Genomic DNA, 23,705 nt, shown 5'->3' with positions numbered 1-23,705 from the left:
CCCCTCTTTGTTTTTCTAGCTTGTCCTCGGTTCACAGGCGAGACAGGCTGCAGAGAGAAGATGAACCAGATATTTTAATGTTTTCCTTTACAAACTAATAGGGCGGACACTGACAATGGCCTGAATTGTGCTTGGTTAAACTCTACTGGATGTCTGGGTTCAGTTGGTCTGATTGGTGAGACTACTAACCAGTCCTGTGCCGGAAAACACCTTTCCGGCACTGGAAGACACCTTACAGCCCATTCAAGTCAACACGCTTGGATGTCTTCTAACACTGGAAGGTGCCCTTTGGCAGAAGACGGCTTGGTAAATATGGATCATTATCTTTCTTTGTTGTGGGCATCCGAGGGAAGAAAGTAATACAAGTTTGAAGCTGCATATACAAAAATGCGGGGCGATTACTTTGTGTAAACCCAGAGGCTTCAATAAACTGCCAAACTTTGGTTGAACACAGTGGAGTGTGTCAGAAGTTTCACTTCGTCTTTTTAGTGCCACATTGAAGAACCCAGGGAGAACCCAGTAGTACTTCTCTGGTGGATGGAAGTCTGCTGTCTCTTTATGCCCATTGGCTTGACACATTGAGGTGTTTTACTGAGAGATGTACAACTGATGTTTGTATTCTGTAGGTCGTCTGCGTAGGTGATTGTGGGAAACTATGTAATAGATGTTCAATAAGATAATAATATGGCGTACACTTGCGGTATGCTGCATAATTAGCCTGTGTGTTGGGTACTTCCTTACTTGGAGATGAAGATGAAAGACATGGAGCCAAATTTGGCCATCCACGACTGGCAAGTAAGTCACAAGGATAGCAAAATTATCCTTAAACCACCAACAGCAAATGTTATTTAAGGGCAGCCCCCACTCCCCCCACCCCAGAACAAACATGAACTAAAGACAACAGGCTAAATGTTGCTAATTAACACATTTCTTTAATAAAATGAATTGAACAAGAATGAGGCCAGATCCACAAAGCACTGTTAGGGATGTAACCATGACTTAAACCCAAGTTAACATCATTTTATGCCTGATCATGTATCTTCAACGGTCAATAGCGTAATGTTAAGTCATTGCGTGATGCTTATACAGTATATTACATAAACAGTTTCATGCAAGTGAGGACAGACAAGCACAAACAAATACAAAGAGGTAAAGAGGGCCCTACAATGTAGAACATTGCTAATTGCTAGTCGTGAGAATCTGGTACAGTACCAATAACATGATTTACCATTCCCTACTAAGTTCAAGCATTATGCCTTTTACAGCTGGCCTGAGACTCCCACAGAGAGCTGCATTACTGCCTACGGAGGCACAAAATGCTAACACTACAGGCTAGCAATATGAAACTCAATACAATGACCACCTTCACAGTGTAATTACCTCTACACATTGCGTTGGCAGCCAGAGAAACGGAATTATTCCCAGGAGATCTGCTTACAGAATTCTGCAGATTATATGATTACCCTCAAATGATCATTTTACTTTATTTATACTATTTTGTGCTAAATCCATCTTTTCTATACCGGTCTTTTTTTTTTTTATACACTCTCAACTCAGGTTGTGTGATTTCTTATCTTATCCACTTATTATTCTCTACAAATTCCCCTATCACTTGTCTTAAAGTTCTCTCATCTTTCTCCCCCTGGGTTATCTTTACGCTGCCAGATTTCTACATCTAAAGTATTTTATCTTTCAATTGTTGCCCTTAGCTTTCTCAATATACAATATTGTGGATGTTAACCCCTTCAAAACCAAAGGGGCCTGGAACACCTTGTTCTGCTATGAGCCTACTAAATATATACATGTTGACTTTATTTATAATCACTCATTAATGTGAATCATTCAAGTGCAGTTTATTAAAAGACACTTACAGTATACGGAGTATAATAATAATAATATAAAAATAAACATTTTTTTCCTATGTATAGTATAGTATATTTCATACGGCATGAGATTTGAAAAAATTTCACGAATGCGCTATACTGTCAGACGAATTAACTGTACCGATTTTGGCCGGTATAGTACGGTTTTGGGGGCTGTAGTACCAACCTCCAAGCAGTGCATTTGCGGTTACTTGGTTCTCCTGCTTCTTCTGGGTTCCAAAAGGGCCAATCCAGCATTTTCGGTGATGCTGATAGGCTATCCTCATGGTGTCACTACATGGCAAGCCTATCGACATCACCGAAGATTCTAAGTGACCCGTGGTTGCAAAGCAGCTTGTATGCGAACAGCAGAGGGAAACTTGTTGGGAGCCCATATTTCTATATGAGGGGTATTGGGGGTCTATATGGTGCTGCAGTCAGCAAGGGTCTATATAAGGGTGTTGGGAGTCTATATGTAGGGATACTAAAAGTAGTGTTGGGGGTCTGTATGAAGGTTTTTTGGGATTCTATAAGGAGTGTTGGGAATCTATATGAGTGGGGTTGGGATCTATATGAGGAGTGCTGTGAGTGTTATGAGGGGTGATGGGGTTCTACAGATGCAGCGGCCGTTATTCGAACAAATCATAGCACTGTTGTACTCCACGCGGCATTAACGCCGCCAATCACCCCAAGCACATGTGTTTATCGTGGTTGCTTTGTTTGAATTTCATGGATTCTGTTTCTTTGTGTGCAATGAAATGAATGAATTGTAATGTGTACAGTGCTGTGCTGTGCTACTGTGTCAATTTCAGTGTTTAAAAGCCAGAACACTAAAATGCCATTTTCTGCACTCGCGTCTTAAGGCTGGAAGGGGCGGTACGGTTGGAAGAAATCCTGCGCCATGACATGGGTATTCCGAGGTATAGACCGCGTGAAGTGTTTCAATAACGGCCGCTGCATCTGTATATAAGGGGTGTTGGGAGTCTATATGAGGGGTATTGGGGTTCTATGAGGAGTGTTGGGGGTGTTGTGTGGTGTGTTGGGGTCTTTATGAGCAGTGCTTGGGTTCTATATAAGGGGTGTTGGGGGTCTGAGGGGTGGTGGGGCTTTCGTATGGGTTGTGTTGGTGGTCTAAGGATGGGTATGGGGGGGGTTGGTGTCTATTGGGAGTCTTGTGGAGTCTATGAGAGGTGTTGGTTGTCTATAGGAGGGATATTGGGGGTCTATGAGGAGTGTTGGAATTCTATATGAGCGGTTTTGGGGGTCTATGAGGCATGTTCGGAGTCTATATGAGGGGTGTTGGGGGTCTTATGAGGGGTTCTGGTGGTCTTATGAGGGGTGTTGTGGGTCTATAAGGGGTATTGGTGGTCTATATGAGGGGTATTGGGAGTCTATATGATTGGTGTTTAGGGTCTATATGAGGGGTGTCGGGTGCCTTATAAGGAGTTTGAGAAGTATTTTAGAGGGTGTTTGGTTGTCTATATTATAACGGGATTTGGGGGATCTTATTTTAGAAATATATCTGTTACATAAGATAGCAACACCAAACTAATAATTGTGTACCCCAGTATTTGAGGGGACTGCTGCTTTAACATCACACACTGAGTAGTGCATATTATGTATTTTTTTAATCTGTGACATGTCGGAGGGTATGTACTGAATGTGCATTTCATTTAATGTGGAAAGTGTTAAATGCTCCTGAGGAAGCCACGCACCGTATTGGCGAAACGCGTAGAGTGTTAGCCGCCTAGAGGAGGAGAGAAGCTGTGTCAGAGATTGCAGACCCACTACCGGAAGTGACAGATCGCGACCAACCGGAAGTGACGTATCAGAGCTAACCGGAGGGGACAGGACAGCCCACCCGAGAGGGAGCTCAAGGAAAAGAACAGAGCGGCGTCCTACACGAGGAACAGAGCTGACGGGACCAGTGCACCCCAGAGGGATCCTAGGAGGTGGAGAGTCCAATGCAGCGGTGTCCCACGCAGGGTCCATAAACCGGAGGTGGTGGGTGAGCCAGAAGCTAACAGCAATCTCTCCTCGGTCACAGTATTGTGATACACGCATTATTTAAATGTTTTTATTGTAAGTGTTCATTTTTAAAACCCCATAAAGTCACGTTTTATATGATTGGTCTGCACTATGGATATCTTTTCTCTTTTATATACACTGCTGCTTGGCTGAGAGTGGAAGTCTCCATTATTCATTGGATTAGAAGTCCTCCCTGCATAGACCACTGTGTCACACTGCCCGTTTTTGACTTACATCTTGTAAGTAGGCCACACATATACGAGCCAAGACTAATCACTGAACTAGTCTAGAAGTTATCAAACTGTCTGCACTTAGATTGTATTTTGTTTTATTTCCCTTTCATGCTCCCCCTGGATTGCAAACGGTTACCAGGAAGTAAGACATTGAGAGTTACCTCTCGTTTTCACGTACATGTCCTGGGCACAGAGTTATGATGACAAATACATAGTTACACAGTGAGCAGGGTTATGCATTATTTACAAGACATTGCATGCACAGTAAGTGATAATATAGGTTAATCTAGGTTTCGTCAATAATTAGCACCTGCAGAGGGAGCGAATCAGGGGGAGAGAAGTGCAGAGGGGATTGAACATTACAGGGTGATTTGATAACGATAATGACCCTCATATGGTCCTGTGTTAATAAAGATTAGCAGTGGTGATATGATTATTTTTTCTATATGGGATTGTCACTGATTTAAACGCTATAAACCCCTATTCAATATCTAGTTTTGGAGTAGCTCTAGTGCAGGTGAGGGCAGCACCAGTGCTCAAGAGCTACCAACTTACCAGGTGTTCAGGATATCCCTGCTTCAGCACAGGCGGCTCAATCAGTGGATCAGCCTTTGACTGCACCACCTGTGCTGAAGCAGGAATATCCTGACAATCTGACCACTTGAGGCTTGGCGTTGCCCATCCTTGCACTAGAGTCTAAAACTAGATTGGAATAGGATCGTAAATAGTCTCAAATCGATGAAAACCTCACGTAGAAAAGCAATCGCCTGAAGTTTGGACCGACGTGACAAACGGACACAGACTCAGAGCAGAACAGTTGCTTCAGTTGAAAGGCATTTTCTTTTATAGTTTGGCATTTCCACTTCAACAGCTGCCAGACAACTCGAAATCTTCAAGTCAAACTGTTTTGTTCCATCTATAGAGTGGGGAAAGAAAAACATGACAGGTTGTGGGAAGCTAATTAAAAATCCTGGACCAACAAGTACAGTCAGCTTTGCTCCAGTGAGTTTGTTATTATTTAAATTGCAAGCCTACAGCAAGAGCGCCATTACATTCTCTGCTATTATACGCCGGAATAAATAGCACTGCGCGTGTTACATTGAGGTGAAAGAGTTGCTGCTACACGTGTTACCTGGCAATGAGAGGAAAAAAATGTTCTTGTAGAACAAAATAAAATTGAATGTGATTCCCAGACATCAGCAAGACCTATAATTGTAACTCATTAAATGACACTAGGTTCCTGCAGGCTTAATCAAAGCACGGCTGTGTTTATGGCTTCAAGTTGCAGACAAGATTATAGAAGATGGAAAACATTGGGGGAGTGGGGGAATAAGTTTAAGGGGGGGAATAAGTTTAGGGGAGACGTATGGTTAGCTTATTTGCTGTTTTCAGACATCCAATCTTGTACGTGCTGTCATTCTTTCAGTAAAGTGGAATCACTGCTGCTACTGTATATTGTTTATTAGAAACACGGACAGAAGCAATTTGATATAACTCGTGAATTACTGAGACAAACAGAGGTTTGCAGCATTTATACACCAAAAGAAATGTACAGTGCTGTTACTGCAACTGAACCAGAGCTGGTCAAAGCGTGATGGTACAGTACTTGGGGTATCTAGTACCACTCATTTTAATTTATACGCTTTGTATTTGTAAACGTCTTAAAAGCATTCATTTATGGAGAATCTCGGGTAATGAATAATGGTCAGAAAATTGCTTCTCAATTTCTGGAGAGTAATACAACTCCTTGTCTAATATCCAGTCTCCTATGTGTCTAAGAAGGCACGCCAAGTTGTAATCTCTAATATTTGGGATATTTGTTCCTCCCATTTCCTTTGTCATCTGTAATTTGTTTAGGGCTATTCTTGCTCTCTTCCCATTCCATATAAATGTATTTATCCCCTTGTTTAATTCTTTTACGTCTTTGTGTTTAAGTAAGAGGGGCAGGGTCTGTAGTGGTACAGTAGTCTTGCAAAAGATATCATTTTAATAACACATACCCTTCCAAAGAGGGACAGTGGGAAGGTCAACCTCCTCTAGGATCTTTTTAATTACCGGTTTAATGTTGTTTTCGTATAATTTTATCAAATCTGCTTCTAATTTTATCCCTAGATATTTTATTGGGGCTCTAATTATCTTGATCGGTATTTTAGCTGCATCGCTGGTTCCCATTAGCTTGTTTATGTATAAAAGTTCAGTTTTGGAGACATTGATTTTGAAGCCCGCAAATGACCCAAAAATTGATATGGCTTCGAGTATTTTCTCTACCGATCTCTCTGGGTTTGCCAGGAACAGTAAGATATCATCAGCAAACATTGCTAATCTCAGGTCTCTTTTGCCCATCCTTATGCCCTCGAATTCAGTCGCCTGTCTCAAATAGTGTCCCAACGGTTCTATTGCTAAGTTAAACAACAACGGGGACAGCGGGCATCCTTGTCTCGGCCCTCTATGGAGCGAGAAGGGTTCTGATATACAGCCGGCCGCTATAATCTTGGCTTTTGGTTTGTTATATAGGGTATTCAGGTGATGTTCCCACTAAAACCAAACTTATCTAACATAAAGTGGACATGGTCCCAAAGCATGTTATCAAACGCCTTCTCGGCATCTATGGCGACCACGGCCGCATTTTTTATCTTGTGTTTCTGTGCCCAGAGGATAGCCGAAATGGCCTTGCTAATAATTTTAACTCCTGATCTTCCCTTTATAAAGCCCGATTGGTCTAGGTGTATGATAGATGGAAGTATTTTTGCCAATCTATCTGCTATTATTTTTGTAACGATCTTAATATCTTGGTTTATCAGGGAGATTGGCCTATATGACTCTGGCAGAAGGGGGTCTTTCCCAGGTTTATGAATAATTTTTATATGGGCCATTTCACTTGAAGGTAGGGCACCTTTCCCTTCTAGGATTAACTGGAATGTAATTTTCAGTGGAGTATTTATTTCTTCCTTGAGTATTTTGTAGTACTCCCCTGACAGACCGTCCGGTCTTGGGGCCTTAAAAGTCTTCAAATTACCTATAGTGTCTGCAAGTTCTTTGGGTGTTATAGGGGCGTTAATGTTCGCTAGTTGGTCTGCATTGATTTTCGGGATTTTACGTTTCTCAAAGAACCTATTTCTATTAGCTATATTGATAGATCCCTTTTCGTATATTCTCCATACAGAATTCAAGAAAAATTGTGACAATTGTAGAAGTAGACACCACAAAATGCCCCAAATGTAGACAAGAGAGGGCTAACCTCAAACACTGTTTCTGGGATTGTGAGAAGATATCTATGTTTAGGGATCAAATATTTAAGTTTATCAAGACAGTGATAAAGGTGCACTGGGGAAAACAGCCGCTACCCATGCTATTCGCCAACATGGAACCATGGCAAATTAGGATAAATAGGAATAACAAAGCACTCCTTCCAACAGAGATGATCCTCCTAACTGCTAGGAAGGCTATCATGACGAAATGGCTGGAACCAGAAGCCCCAAGTATGGAATTAATTAAATCCCTACAAATCAAGCTCATTACCATAGACAATATTAATAAAGACCAGAGAGGAAACAATCCAGGGAATAACTTCCGAAATAAATGGGACCTAATCATAACATCCTTCCCAACAAAGGACCAGACTAAATTCCTTGAGAAACAAAAGGAAGAGGAACACCCCCGATAATAAACCCCCCGCCCTCAAAGAAAGAAGTAAAACAACTACATTAAAATCCACTATCTAAAGACAAAGATTAAATTAAACACAATAAACTAAATATGTAGAGATGATCCAAACAATGTTACCGCCTATTGGCGATTAGTTTATTAAGCACTCCCAGTTTTGAGGGAGTGTTCAGGGCTTCTAGGAGTCCGAGTTATAAAGGAAAAAGGAAAAAAATCAGGTGATACATACCAAGATCTCACTGTATTTGTCCATAGCGGAAAATGATATCAAATATCTGCTGCCTCTCTCTATGTATCTTATGTGGTATATGTATTGTGACAAACGGCTTACTCCGGGGCTCCGTCGTTTGTCCGGGACTGTTTAGAACACGGTCTTTTAGGGTAGGTTAAATGATGAGGCGTCACGTACTGTTCCTTTAAACAGGCTATGCCTGGTTTATTCAGTCCCAGGCACTGAGACTGCCACAGTGCATACAACAGAAAACAGATCAAAACAAAAGCTGCTCACCTGAGCGATAACTTAACTTAGATATCCCTGACTCAGGGTTGGAAGTGGCTTTTCCACTCCCAACAACAAAACAAGGTACTTTTGCAATCTTACACAAATGAACAGAAAGATTGAACCTGTTTGGGGAAGAGGCTTCTCCCCTCTGTAGTTCAGCAGCCTTCCAGCCTCCTGGCTCTTGTGGAGAGACCAGAGCAAACAGGGAATCAGTCTTTCATACCTGATTCCTAATTAGCATGACAGGTGACAGAAATCAGGCAGCAGACAAACTCTGGTCTGGATCTCTCATCCCTCAGTTCCAGCTCTTGCCAAACTGTGGGATGGAGTGTATGTATTATAAGGCTGCACTCCCAGGCCAAACAGGATAGAAACTGTCTAGTATCCTGGGAGCCCTATATACGGAATTTATTACCATCCCCTGGTTTCTGTCACATATCCTCCCCCCCAGCTCAGACCTCGAGGGATGAGCGACCATGGATATTAGGGAGTGCATCCTTGACAACCCGTCAGCATTGCCATGTTTGTGCCCTGACCTGTGTTCCACAGAAAATTTAAAGGGTTGTAGGCTTAGGAACCACCTGGTCACTCTAGCATTCTTTTCCCTGTTTTGACACATCCAGGTAAGGGGTGCATGATCTGTGACCAACCGGAATTTTCTCCCCAACAGATAGTATTTGAGCCCACTTTATTGCGAGACACTCTTTCTCTACTATGGAGTAATTTTTCTCCTGGGGATTTAGTTTCCTACTTAAATAAAGGATGGGGTGCTCCTCACCTTGAGACTCCTGGGAGAGTACCGCCCCCAGCCCTACCTCAGATGCGTCGGTTTGGACTACGAACTCTTTGGAGAAGTCAGGTGTGACCAACACTGGTTGGGCACAGAGAGCTTCTTTCAGGCTTCTAAAGGCCTGTTCGGTTTCCGGGGACCACTTTACCATTAGCGGTCCTCTTGCTTTTGTGAGGTCAGTTAGTGGGGTTGCCTTAGTTGCAAAATTGGGAATAAACCTTCTATAGTACCCAATTAACCCCAAAAAGGTCCTTACTTGTTTTTTTGTAACTGGCCTTGGCCAATTTTGTATCGCCTCCACTTTGAGTGTTTGGGGTTTGAGTAAACCTCTGCCAATAGAATATCCCAGATACTTGGCCTCCTCCAGACCAATAGTGCATTTAGCGGGGTTAGCAGTTAGTCCAGCAGACCGGACTGCGTCAAGCACAGCTTGGACCTTTGGAAGGTGGGATTGCCAATCTTCACTATGGATTACCACATCATCCAGGTAGGCGGCAGCATACCGAGCATGTGGTTTTAAAATTTTATCCATCATTCTTTGGAATGTGGCGGGAGCTCCATGTAAGCCAAAAGGCAACACCTTATACTGAAAGAGGCCGTCTGGGGTTGAGAAGGCTGTCTTTTCTTTAGCCCTTTCTGTGAGGGGAACCTGCCAGTACCCTTTTGTTAGGTCTAGGGTTGTGAGATATCGGGCTTTGCCCAGTCTCTCTACAAGTTCATCTACCCTGGGCATAGGATAAGTATCAAATTTTGACACCGCGTTTAGTTTCCGGTAGTCATTACAAAACCTTGTTGTACCATCTGGCTTTGGGACTAAGACTATAGGGCTGTTCCACCCACTTTGGGATTCCTCAATTACACCTAGTTTTAGCATTTTTTTAACCTCTAAACTTATAGCCTTTCTTTTGGCCTCTGGGATTCGGTACGGTTTAAGGTTAACTCGGACCCCCGGTTCAGAGACTAGGTCATGTTCAATTACGCTAGTTCTACCTGGCCGTATAGAGAAGATTTCTTTGTTTCTTCTCACTAAATTCTGAACCTCTCGTTTCTGATGAACAGACAGGGTTTCAGCTATGCTAACCTCTGGGTCAGTTTCTTGATTCTCTGACGGACCTGGGGGTACTAGGGTTAACAAGACTTCTCTATCTTTCCAGGGCTTGAGTAGGTTTATATGGTAAATTTGCTCAGGTTTCCTCCTACCTGGCTGTCTTACCTTATAATTAACTTCTCCCACTCTTTCCAAGACCTCATATGGCCCATGCCATTTAGCAAGGAATTTACTCTCCACGGTGGGAACCAGAACTAGTACCCTATCACCTGGAGAAAAAATTCTGACCCTAGCACCCTTATTATATGTATTCCTCTGTGCTTCTTGAGCTTTCTCCATGTGTTCCCTCACTATGGGTAGGACTGCAGCAATGCGGTCCTGCATCTGGGCAACATGCTCTATTACACTTCTGTAAGGGGTAACCTCGTGTTCCCAAGTCTCTTTGGCTATATCCAGTAAGCCCCTTGGGTGTCGGCCATACAATAGTTCAAACGGGGAGAAGCCTGTGGATGATTGGGGAACTTCCCTAATGGCAAATAACAGGTACGGTAACAAACAATCCCAGTTTTTCCCATCTTTATCAACCGCCCGCCGTAACATGCTCTTTAAGGTTTTATTGAACCTTTCCACTAAACCATCTGTTTGTGGATGATAGACTGAGGTTCTGAGATGCTTGATTTTTAGGAGTTTACATAGCTCTTTCGTTACTTGGGACATAAATGGTGTTCCCTGGTCAGATAGAATCTCTTTAGGAATCCCGACCCGGGAAAACAGAACTACTAACTCTTTTGCTATGTTTTTAGCTGAGGTGCTACGTAGGGGAACTGCCTCCGGATATCGGGTGGCATAATCTAATATTACCAATATATGCTGATGTCCCCTAGCAGACTTTATTAGGGGTCCTACTAGATCCATAGCAATCCGGTCAAATGGTACATCTATTATGGGAAGGGGTACCAATGGGCTGCGGTACGCCTTGAACGGGGCGGTGATCTGACATTCTGGGCATGAGGAACAATAATTCGTAATTTCTGCCAGAACCCCAGGCCAATAGAAGCTTCGGAGAACCTTTTCTTTTGTTTTTTCCACCCCTAGGTGTCCCCCCAATGGATGACTATGTGCGAGGTGTAATACTACGTTACGGAATGTCTGTGGTACCAACAATTGTTTAGTTGTAACTGATTTCCTTTTATCAACCCGATATACTAGGTCGTTCTCTACCTCGAAGTAGGGGTAAGCAAGTGACCTATCTGGTTGGCCAGGAGTACTATTCTGGTCCCGTATATTTCCCCTTGCTACCGCTAATGTGGGGTCCTCCCACTGGGCCTTCTTAAAACTCCCAGGGCTGACCTCTAGGTCAGCGAGGGTCTTATCCGGTTCTGGGGTGGTAAGTGTCTGCTCAACATCTTGATTTGGGGTATTCCCTACCAAAGTAGTGATGGGGAAGGGAATTTTACAGCACTCCTCCTTTTCCCCCTTCTTATTTGGGCCCTCGTCAACCTCCATTTCTGAAAAAGGGAAAGGATTTGTTTCTTCTAATACTTCGTTATGGTCCGCTATTGAACTCTGGGCACTATTCTGAGCGGGGGACCACATTTTTAGAAAATGGGGAAAGTCGGTCCCTATTAACACATCATGTGCCAGTTTGGGTACAATACCCACCTTGAAATCTAAAGAACCAAACTCTGTTTAAAAAAAAACATCAACAGTGGAATATTCATGATTATCCCCATGTATACAACAAATTGCCACTCTTTGTGAACTGTTTCCCTGTTTCTTCTTAATGGGCAAGAGGTATTCGGACACTAGTGTGACCATGCTCCCAGAGTCAAGAAGTGCCCGAACCCTCTTACCATTAACCTTTACAAATGCCCACAGATGGTTATTCAAGGGGTCCTCTGGGCTAGGGCCCATACATTGGTACAACAGCGAATAAGGTTCCACGCTGTTGCATTGCATGGGCTCATCATTTAGTGGGCAGATTTTTGCTGTGTGGCCCCTCTCATGACAATTTACACATTTAGGTACATAGTCTGTGTCCCACTTAGAGCCTTTTCCCGGCTCCCCATGTTGGCTATTGCCCTTAGTGTGCGAACCACTGTTGCTTGTGCTGCGTGAAGGGGGTCGCCGCTCTTCAGCGCCCCTTAACCCCGGTACCCTTTTACCGTCTCTGGAAGAGTCCTGGAACCTCGGGTAGTGGGGTTGCTCCACGACTGTGGGTTGCGGGTGCTCTTCTGCTGCATTGTACCTTTCTACGAGGGCCACAAGCTCATCCGCATTGTGGGGGTCACTCCGACTGACCCAACGGCGTAAGGCAGAGGGAAGTTTCCTCAAGAACTGGTCCATGACCAACCGTTCCACGATGTGGCTGGCTGAGTTGATCTCGGGTTGTAGCCACTTCCGGGCGAGGTGGATGAGGTCATACATCTGGCTTCGGGTGGCTTTATCCATCGTGAAGGACCATGCGTGAAACCTTTGGGCGCGAACAGCCGTGGTTACGCTGAGGCGGGCGAGGATCTCGAACTTCAATTTTGCATAGACGTTAGCTTCGGCTGGCTCTAGATCAAAGTAAGCCTTCTGGGGTTCGCCGCTTAGGAAGGGTGCGATTAGACCAGCCCACTCAGCTTCTGGCCATCCCTCTCTCTGTGCCGTGCGTTCAAACGTGAGAAGATAGGCTTCCACATCATCCGAGGGTCCCATCTTCTGAAGGTAGTGGCTTGCCCTGGTCATTTTCGGAACTGGGGCTGCCGCTGCCAGTGGAAGGTTACTGATAGTCCCCCTCAGGATCTCGAGTTCCTGCTGTAAGCCCTGAGCGAACCACTGTTGCTCCTCTCTCAGCAAGCGGTTTGTCTCTTGCTGGTTTGCATTCGCGTTTTGCAGGGCTTCATTCGTCTGTTGCTGGTTTGCATTCGCCTGTTGCTGGTTGGCATTCGCCTGTTGCTGGTTGGCATTAATCTCTTGCTGGGCTATTAGCAGCTGTTGCTGGGCTGCATTCGTCTGCTGCTGGTTTGCATTAGTTTCTTGCTGGGCTATTAACAGCTGTTGCTGGGTTTCATTCGCGTCTTTCTGGGCAGCGACATTGCGTACCAGCGCACCCACCACGTCTTCCATCTTGTTTGCAGAGGATGAAAAAACTTTTTCTTTTTTTTTTTTCTTTCAAAGTTCTTCAACCCGCAGACCCCCTAGTGCTCTGCCCGCATTCTCCACCATATGTGACAAACGGCTTACTCCGGGGCTCCGTCGTTTGTCCGGGACTGTTTAGAACACGGTCTTTTAGGGTAGGTTAAATGATGAGGCGTCACGTACTGTTCCTTTAAACAGGCTATGCCTGGTTTATTCAGTCCCAGGCACTGAGACTGCCACAGTGCATACAACAGAAAACAGATCAAAACAAAAGCTGCTCACCTGAGCGATAACTTAACTTAGATATCCCTGACTCAGGGTTGGAAGTGGCTTTTCCACTCCCAACAACAAAACAAGGTACTTTTGCAATCTTACACAAATGAACAGAAAGATTGAACCTGTTTGGGGAAGAGGCTTCTCCCCTCTGTAGTTCAGCAGCCTTCCAGCCTCCTGGCTCTTGTGGAGAGACCAGAGCAAACAGGGAATCAGTCTTTCATACCTGATTCCTAATTAGCATGACAGGTGACAGAAATCAGGCAGCAGACAAACTCTGGTCTGGATCTCTCATCCCTCAGTTCCAGCGCTTGCCAAACTGTGGGATGGAGTGTATGTATTATAAGGCTGCACTCCCAGGCCAAACAGGATAGAAACTGTCTAGTATCCTGGGAGCCCTATATACGGAATTTATTACCATCCCCTGGTTTCTGTCACAGTATGTATAAAGGTATGTGTGTATAGGTATGTACGTATATGTGTATATATATGCATGTAACGCGGCGGGAACACCAATACATGTATCTATCTGTATGACTTGCAAGTGTATACACCTGAATAAAAAAAGATATTTAAAAAAAAAAGCATTCATTTATTACCTTTAAACAAGCACAGAAGGTGGTATTTAGACATCATCAATCTTTCCATTGATGCTCTTAAATATTTGTGTGACTACCAAATATGAGTGGTGCTCAACTTCCAGTCCTCTGCCCCCCCCCCCCCCCCCGCTTCACCCCCAAATGGTCAGATTTTCATGATATCCCTGGTTCAGCACAGGTTGCTCAATCAGTCTCAGCTTCAGCACAGGTGGCTCAATCAGTCCCTGTTTCAGCACAGGTGACTCAATCAGAGGCTCAGTCTTTGATTGAGCCTCTGATTAAGCCATCTGTGCAGGAGCTGGGATATTCTGAAAGCCTGACCTGTTGGGCAAGATTGAGCACCAATGAAATATATTACCTCTTGGCGTGGTGCTGTTTTAGGGGTACCCCTGGACAGGAGTACAGCAGATATTGCACCCAAAGAAATTGGCAGCAATCAATCAATTTTTCCAAGCTTGATAAGTAATTGTGTATAGAAAGCCCTGGGCCAGTAGGGGGAGCTGTGACATGACTCAGTGTAGAGGGGCCATACCCTAGGGATGGTGATCTCAGGTCAAGGGGGTGGAGGAGTCAAGGAGGTTATTTATTGGTCGGGGGTAGGATCCTTCCCTCGCTTCATGCTGAACCCCACATCAGAGAAATTCCCACCATCCCTCACTTTATTTGGGTTGTGTTGGAGCAGGGAAGTGGGGGCGTTTGGGTTTAGGGATGCGAAAAATGCTTGTCAGAGGTAAAAGGGATTGTATGGCTCAACGACTGAGCCACCTATGCTGAATCTGTGATATCCTTAAATCCTTAAAACCTGACCTGTTGGTGGCCAATGAGGACTGGAGTTTGCCACCCCTGATATAGAGGGTGCTACCATCTGTTGTTTGTGCCATGCCATTGTGAGGTGGGGGAAAGGAGGGACTCAGCTGGGTACCACTTCTCTTATATGGCACATGACCTGTCATCATAGGTCTACATGGGAAAGAAGAGCAGGAGCACAAGATGTAAAGAGAAATTACTCACGTTCTGGTAGTAGATCAGGTGACTTCAAGGATTTTGGTGGTTGTGAAGGTCATCATGATCATGTTGATGATGATATACTAATGATGGGATATACTTAGTGATAGTGATCTTGGTGATGAAGATATAGTAATGATGGACAGAGTTCGACAAAGCCAGTCGCCCGGTCGCCAGGAGCGATCTGAAATTTCCCGTTGGCGATTGGCCCAAGCAGCGCACGTGCTGCTGTTTAATTTCCCCCACTCGCGCTGAAGGAGGGGGAAAAAAAAAGCCGGAGGCGTGTTCATGATGCTGCGGGAGACAGCCTTCACCTTGAGAAAGGCAGTATTTGACTGCCGAAACATTGGACTTTATGGCATATTAAACCTCCTTTTGAGTAAGACCGTGTGCCTGCTTCTTCTTCTTTGTACTGGAACATTAGGGACTACAGGAGCTCCCCAGGACTAGCGCACCGGCAGCTAAGTACCCCACCTCTATTACCATTGATATTGAGTGCGTGTCTCATCCTCTGTCTACTGCGGGAGACTGCCCCACCTCCGGCTCTCAGCTGAGCTTTCCCTCTTCCCCCGTCGCTCCCGTAACGTCCTCATGGCAGCCAGATTTCATGGCAGACAGAGCGTGCCTCCGCTCGGTTGCTTGTCGCGCTCATCCCTCTCGGGAGCTCCCCCTTGATTGGCTGGCGGTCTGCGGGATCCTGAGGGGGTGAGCAGCGCTGGCAGTGGTGTGGATAGTGCGGCACTCACATTATGGCTGTAACGCGTAGCTCACCACAAACGAGGCGCGACCGCGGGGTTGAGGTAGGGATTGATACAGAACGCCAACCACAAACGCGAGGGCGCGTCTAGAGAGTAGGATAGTCTTGTAAGCCAGGTCGGGGTTATAGAGGACAGCGTAAACGTGGTACTTGCTGGGTCTTGGAGTAGAGAGTAGCGGATCGTTGGGGTACGTAGCCGGGGTCAGGATTGGAAAAAGCAGAGTCGTCGTTAAGCCAAAGCCAGGGTCTGTGCAGGAGAGAGCAGAATCATCGTATTCCAAAGCCAGGGTCTGCGCAGGAGAGAGCAGAATCATCGTATTCCAAAGCCAGGCTCAGTGCAGGAGAGAGCAGAATCGTCGTATTCCAAAGCCAGGGTCAGTGCAGGAGAGAGCAGAATCGTCGTATTCCAAAGCCAGGGTCAGTGCAGGAGAGTATCAGAATGTCCAAGGCAGGGTCAGGCAGCAGGGTAGAAATCAGGCAAGGCAGGATGCAGCGAGGTTCAGTGTCACAAACAGGAGTTATGCTCGGCAATGCAAGAGAGTACTGACAAGGTATATAAGGAAGCCCCCTCCAATGGGACACAACAGGGAAGTGGCGAAACCCTCACCGATAGGCTGCTGGATCGTGCAGGTGCATCCTATTATGTAGCCGATTAGGAGTGTGGGTGGAACCTCGAACATGCGCGTGCGCGCAACCCACGCGCAACCCGCGCATCCCGCTGGCGACCCGGTCGCGCGCCACTCGAGCGCGTCACGATACCTGCGTCAATACAAAGGCGGAGATCGGAGGCGTGAGCCGAGGCGAGGGGGAAGGAACGTGTGCGGCTACTGTGCCGCGTACCTCCGACGTCAGAGCGGAGGCGGAGCTGGGGAGTGGAGATCACGGATCCCTGAAGAGAGTGAGTACTGCGCGTGCGTCGCCGTCACCGCCGCTAGGGGGTGTGAGTATCCTGGGTGTGGGGACCGTGGAGACCAACCGAGCCTGCGCATTACCCCCACGACACGCACGCGAACAACCCCTGTGATGCCTTCTCTGAGTGTTTCTGGAACATGATGGGCAGGTGAGGGTTAAGGGGACAGAACCGCTGGAATGGCGAATCCTCACAATGGCGACACAGGTGGAAGGTGATAGTGTTGCTGCTGCCTTTGCTGCAGAGGATCAGGACAAGGGGAGGGAGGAGAGCCCCGGGCTCAGGTAATTACAGCGGGGCCTGGGGGAGATCAAACCCTCAGTACCTGACTCATGTGCGACATCCCTTGTCTCCAGTGAGTGTGTGTGTGTCTGTGACTGTGACTGTGTGTGTCTGTGACTGTGACTGTGTGTGTCTGTGAGTGTGTGTGTCTGTGAGTGTGTGTGTGTGTGTGTGTGTCTGTGAGTATGTGTGTGTCTGTGTGACTGTGTGTGTCTGTGACTGTGACTGTGTGTGTCTGTTAGTATGTGTGTCTGTGAGTGTGTGTGTATGAGTGAATAAATAGTCAGTCACAGTAACCCACCCGTGTCAGTCACAGTCACCAACCCACCCAAGTGTCAGTCACAGTCACCCAAGTGTCAGTCACAGTCACCAACCCACCCAAGTGTCAGTCACAGTCACCCAAGTGTCAGTCACAGTCACCCACCCACCCAAGTGTCAGTCACAGTCACCCACCCACCCAAGTGTCAGTCACATTCACCAACCCACCCAAGTGTCAGTCACAGTCACCCACCCACCCAAGTGTCAGTCAAAGTCACCCACCCACCCAACTGTCAGTCACAGTCACCCACCCCCTCTGTCACCCACCCACTCTGTCAACAACCCCCTCTGTCACCCACCCCCTCTCTCTGTCACCCTCTGCCTCTCTGTCACTCTCTCTCTCTTTCTCTCTCACCCACTCTCTCTCTCTCTCACCCACTCTCTCTCTCACCCACTCTCTCTCTCTCACTCTCTCACACCCACTCTCTCTCTCACACCCACTCTCTCTCTCCCTCACCCACTCTCTCTCTCTCTCTCTCTCTGTGTTACTCACACTCTGGATCTGTATATCTTATTTGCCCCATATCTACACCGAAATAACCTATACTTCTTTCTTCCAGATCTGACTCAAGCTTCACTCGGGAGACATCGTAATCCCCGCATACCCGGAAGTCAGGTAGGGAACACCACCCCCTCCAATATACAGTATAATATTGCAGGAATGACAGTACCTGGACATTGAGGGACTGCAGATCAGGTAAGATCCCAGGTGGGATTGCTGCTTTAGATATTGTGAAGCGGAGGCATCCAGACACTGGTTAAGGGGTTCAGGAAACTAGTCATTCACATGTGGCTTTTTTTTTCTAGATTCAACATTTACACACACACACACACACACACACACACACACACACACACACACACACACACACACACACACACACACACACACACACACACACGCGTAACAAGGACTAATTGTAGTAAAGTATAAATGTAATACATTAAATAAACTGTTATGTCAAAAACGAATGCTGTTATTAGTTCTCACTAGGAATTTATTCAATTTCTTTTTTTAAAAGCGCAGGTGGGGGTGGGGCTACTGGCGGGGCTAGGTGGCGATTAGATTTTTGGGTGATTTGTCGACCACTGATGATGGATATACTTTGTAATGATGATGATATACTAATGATGGATATACCTAGTGATGATGATGATGATCATGATTTATAGGGGCTGTATCAGCAACTAGAGCTGATATTAGCATTAATGCTAATACTGCAGCATACTGTAGGCATGGGAGAAAGTGCTGCACTAGCTTTCTATGGGGTGTGGACATACTCACGGCAGCCAACAGAAATCGTGGTGCCCAGGACAAATATAAGTAATAGGGCCCTGCCCCTGGGATAGGGGATGGTATGAGCAGTGGGAGGGTGATATAAGGAGGTAATGGACCTGGGGGGGGGTGCAAGAAGATAATGGGCCTGGAGGATAATGGGCTAGGAGGGGGGGGGTTGTTAGGTGTAATGACCCTGGGCGGGGGATATGAGGGGAGTGTAAGGGGTAAAGGGCCTGGAGATGGGCGGTGGAAGGGGTAGTGGGTTGAGGGCGTATGTAAGGGGGCATGCAGAAGGAGAGCCTGGGGAATCCCCCCTTCCAAATGGGTGTCGGTCAGCCAAGGTAAGGGTCCTTCTTGTCTGCAGGGGGGCCTGGGGAAGATAATGACCCTTCTTGCCTACAGGGGGGCCTGGGGAAGGGGATGACCATTCTTGCCTGCAGGGGGGGACGGGGAAGGAGATGGCCCTTCTTGCCAGCACAGTTGCAGATAATAAACTGTAGTGTTGCTAACATGGGGACCAGAACCCTTGACTGAGCAGGCCTGGGACAGTAGTCCCGGCTCTCCCTGACTGTCAGTTGTCCTGGACACACTATCGCACACACTAGGGCCTATTACAGTAAGGTGTCTTATCGCAGAAAACGGCATAGAAAATATGGGTTACTGTCATTTATATCCATATGGCGTGTACCATATTATAGATCGTTTCTAAATACAGTAACTGGACTTGACTTTGGAGAAGAGTAGAATCTTTCAAAGGGCATCGATTTACCAAATAAATAGTCTGCTTAGAGTTTTGCTCTTAAGCAAAAGAGGGTCAGTTCTCCCCCATCCAAAGCCCTTATTCAACATGCTATGAGACTGCTGGAGAAACATCTTTGTTTCCCTTTAATAGGTACTCCAGAGAGATATGTACTTTAGTAATGATTCTCTGACACTCAGGAAAATATGGTTCAAGTACACACAGGTAATTGTGGTAGTCATTGAGAGATTTCTTCCCCCATGAGAAAGTTGATTATAGCCTTCACTGGAGCAATAAGTGCTGGAAGTATATATATTTTTCTTGCACTTTAACCAGTTTTAACTGCCCTGCAACTCACACATAGCACATATAGTGCTTCTTGATTTTAACCCCTTAGTCACGCTCCCCATGCTATCCGCTATATCATTCTGTTTTTCCCTCTTTTCTCTGTGCAGTGGAGGAAATACAAAGGACACGGTATAACCTTGGGAGTGTAGTCCAGTGGTGCTCAACTCCAGTCTTCAAGCCCTCCTTAACAGGTCAGGTGTTAAGGATATCCCAGCTCCAGCACAGATGGCTCACTCAGAGGCTCAGTCGAAGACTGAGCCTCTGAGTGAGCCACCTGGGCTGAAGCAGGGACTGATTGAGTAATCCTGTGCTGAAGCTGGCACTGATTGAGCCATCTGTGCTGAAGCAGGGATATCCTGAAACCTTGGCCTGTTGGGGGTGGGTGGCTTGAGGACTGGAGTTGGGCACCCCCGTTGTGGATGCATGCTGATGCTGGCAGCTTAAGATGTTTTGGCCAAAGGATTGAACTAAACGACCCATTATAAGAAAAAACATATACTGTAGCAAAAATAATTTGCCAAATTGGATGTGCTTTGGGGATTCTTTGTTACTGTGGTATATTTCAGTATATATCACTTTCCTAATACTCTGCTGTTGGCACAATTAAATATATCGTGAAATAATACGGTGGGTTTTGCGCTTGCTAAGATTATGTATGTGCAACTAGACTAAAACACCCGGGGTGCAATAGCCAAAACACCCAGCATGTAACATAGATTATACAGCCTATCATAATTAAATAATAATCCCCAAAGAACAGGGCATTACTGGCCAATAATGGAAGAGTTGAAGGCCCGGCAGCGGTTCAAAATGGACGCACAGCTCCTTCACACACTGCCCTATATATATTGGAAATCTTAGATTTATAGAGATTCTGCCCAGTGTCAGAGTTATTGGCCCATTCTACTGTATGCTTTGTTTAGGGTTGCCAGACAGCTTCTCCAAAAATACTGGACACAATGGAGACACACACCTCTCTCCTCACACCGCTCCATGCATTACCCAGCAGCAGGTATAATAGGAAAAATACCCGGGCGCTATCTCTATCCGTAGTATAGGTCTATAAATGACTATGAAGAAGTACAAAAGGGTATTATACAGCCTTTCAGTAATTCATAAATGTCTTGTGATGTCCTCGTATGACTCGAAACCCCAACAGGATCTATCCAGGACCCTTAATGGTAGTGGAACACAGGGAGAGATGGGGGAGCACAGTATGAGGGAAGGTAATTTTCAAAGTGTATTTCCTTCTGCTGAAGGTCAAATGTGGTGTGAAACACCTCTATTTGAACCTTCAGTCTATGAAGTAAACTTCTAGGGTGATGAGCGTACATAAAATAAAATATCAGAGGGATAATAAGATATCGCTACAGGAGAACACTCACATTAGGCCATGTGAGTGTGATATTATTAGTATAAATAGCATTGACGTGTGATAAATATATAATCTCACGGTCTCCCCCTGTATTGCAGTTAGTATTTACATGTGCATATCTAACTGCATTTTCATTTTTATGAGAGGAAAACTAACGTGAATGAGCCACACATCCAACTGAGAACATCTGAAAGACAGCGAGGAACGAAGACAAGAAGAAGGATCTGCATTCCAAAGGAAGACCCAGCGGCTAAAGAAACCTTGATGTGATAGAACTCACACAAGGCCGTGTGAGTTATCCCTTCACTTATACACTTTATTTTATGTACGCTCATCACCCTAGAAGTTTACTTCATAGACTGAAGGTTCAAATAGAGGTGTTTCACACCACATTTGACCTTCAGCAGAAGGAAATACACTTTGAAAATTACCTTCCCTCATACTGTGCTCCCCCATCTCTCCCTGTTTTCCATTACCCAGCAGCAGCCAATTGGGATGGAGGAAGCTGCCCAGCCCCCTAGCAACAGCACTGCTCTCTCCCTGCTCGGGGAAATCCTGTGGCCCCCAAAGCCGGTCAGGTCACTATGTCCAGAGAGATAATACTTGACACATACATGTCCAGAAATCTAATACAGTACACATACATGTCCAGAGAGGTAAGACTGGTATATACATACATGTCCAGAGAGGTAATACCGGTATAAACATACATGTCCAGAGAGGTAATACCGGTATAAACATACATGTCCAGAGAGGTAAGACTGGTATATACATACATGTCCAGAGAGATAACACCGGTATACACATACATGTCCAGAGAGGTAATACTTGACACATGTCCAGAAATGTAATACAGTACACATACATGTCCAGAGAGGCAAGACTGGTATATACATACATGTCCAGATAGGTAATACCGGTATACACATAAATGTCCAGAGAGATAATACTTGACACATACATGTCTAGAAAGCTAATACCGTACACATACATGTCCAGAGAGGTAATACCGGACACATACTATACATGTCCAGAGAGGTAATACCGGACACATACATGTCCAGTATTATCTCTCATTATTTACTGGACAGTGTCCAAATACAGGACAGTCCGGATCAATACCGGACGACCCCAACTATGTTAGAAGGGGATGCTTCTGATGTATATAAACATGTATTTGCATTCTCTGTTCTCTTTATTTATTAAACATTTCCATTGAATATATTTTACTTGGATTATTCTCACACAGTTATAAACATTCTAAACTCCCTTTTTGACACATTTGTCGATGCAGTAAGATTCGGCAAGATACTTCAATACGCACCTATACAAGATACTTCAATACGCACCTATACAAGATACTTCAATACGCACCTATACTTTTTTTCTCTTAGAACAATTGTGTAAAAAAGGAATTTTATGGTTATTCAATGATATTTTTGATTACCCTCAGGTTACATGATTATTCACTGAAAAACAGGCAAATTTATTTTGAAGTAGTATTATTACACTTTAAATCGGTGTGGACAACTCCAGTCCTCATCGGCCACCAACAGGTCTGGTTTCCAGGATGTCCCTGCTTCCTGAGCAACTGATTGAGTCACCTGTGCTGAGGCAGGGATAGCTTGAAAACCTGACCTGTTGATGGCCCTCGAGGACTGGAGTTTGTCACCCCTGATGTAAATTGAGAAGTTAGCACGGAAGGGAAAGATGGCCTTTTTAAAGAAATATAGAAAGCGGTTTTAATTAAATAAATGTGTTTACGTTTTTTTCAGCAGTAGCATAAAAAACATCTAGGGCCTACAGTATGCACTAAGCTCCGATAAGTCACTTATCGTCACCTTATCGCCAAAAAAACTTACTTCTATTCAGTAATCTCCGATAAGACGGCAATAAGAGAGCTTTTCGGAAAAAAAATTTGTCGGAAAAAAAATTGCCAAACGCGCGGCGATAAGCCACTTATCACCACTAATCGCCAGCTTGTCAAACTCGTGTCCGATTAGCTTATCAAGGCTAATCGCAGCTCTAGAATTGAGATTTTCCCTCAAAAATGCCTCACCAGGAAAAGTTTTCAAGAGGCTGGTGAGAAGTTACCGATAAGCCGGCTTAACTGCGCCTGCACAACCTCCCAGAGCTCCTGCACACTTGTAATGGCCACCACTACCCTTGCCAACCTCAGCGCATTGCGCAAACCTCGCGCCAACCACAACATGGCCGCCGCGGCTATCTGCGCATGCGCAACCCTTCGTGCATGCGCGAGCATCAGGACCCGACGGCGCCGGCCCAGATGGCGGCGCCTACCGGGAGAAGTCGCCGTCCCCTTCCCCCACTACCACAGCGGTAAGGCAGGGGGCATAGGAAGATCAGGGGAACCGGGGGTGACCCCCTTACATACACAACAGACGTACTCAACAGACTACGCATTCGTGTACTAACCCTGTTATGTGCATGTATCAATGCATTACTGGACTGGCTATTTGTGTCATAACAAAAGTTAATAATACTGTATATTAAAAACCATGACCACTTTGCAGATGATATTGGGACAGGCAGCCAGAATTAGCCACAGGG

The sequence above is a fragment of the Ascaphus truei genome, chromosome 10 (assembly GCF_040206685.1).
Source record: "Ascaphus truei isolate aAscTru1 chromosome 10, aAscTru1.hap1, whole genome shotgun sequence".
Taxonomy (NCBI): Eukaryota; Metazoa; Chordata; class Amphibia; order Anura; family Ascaphidae; genus Ascaphus; species Ascaphus truei.
This window is presented reverse-complemented; position numbering follows the sequence as displayed.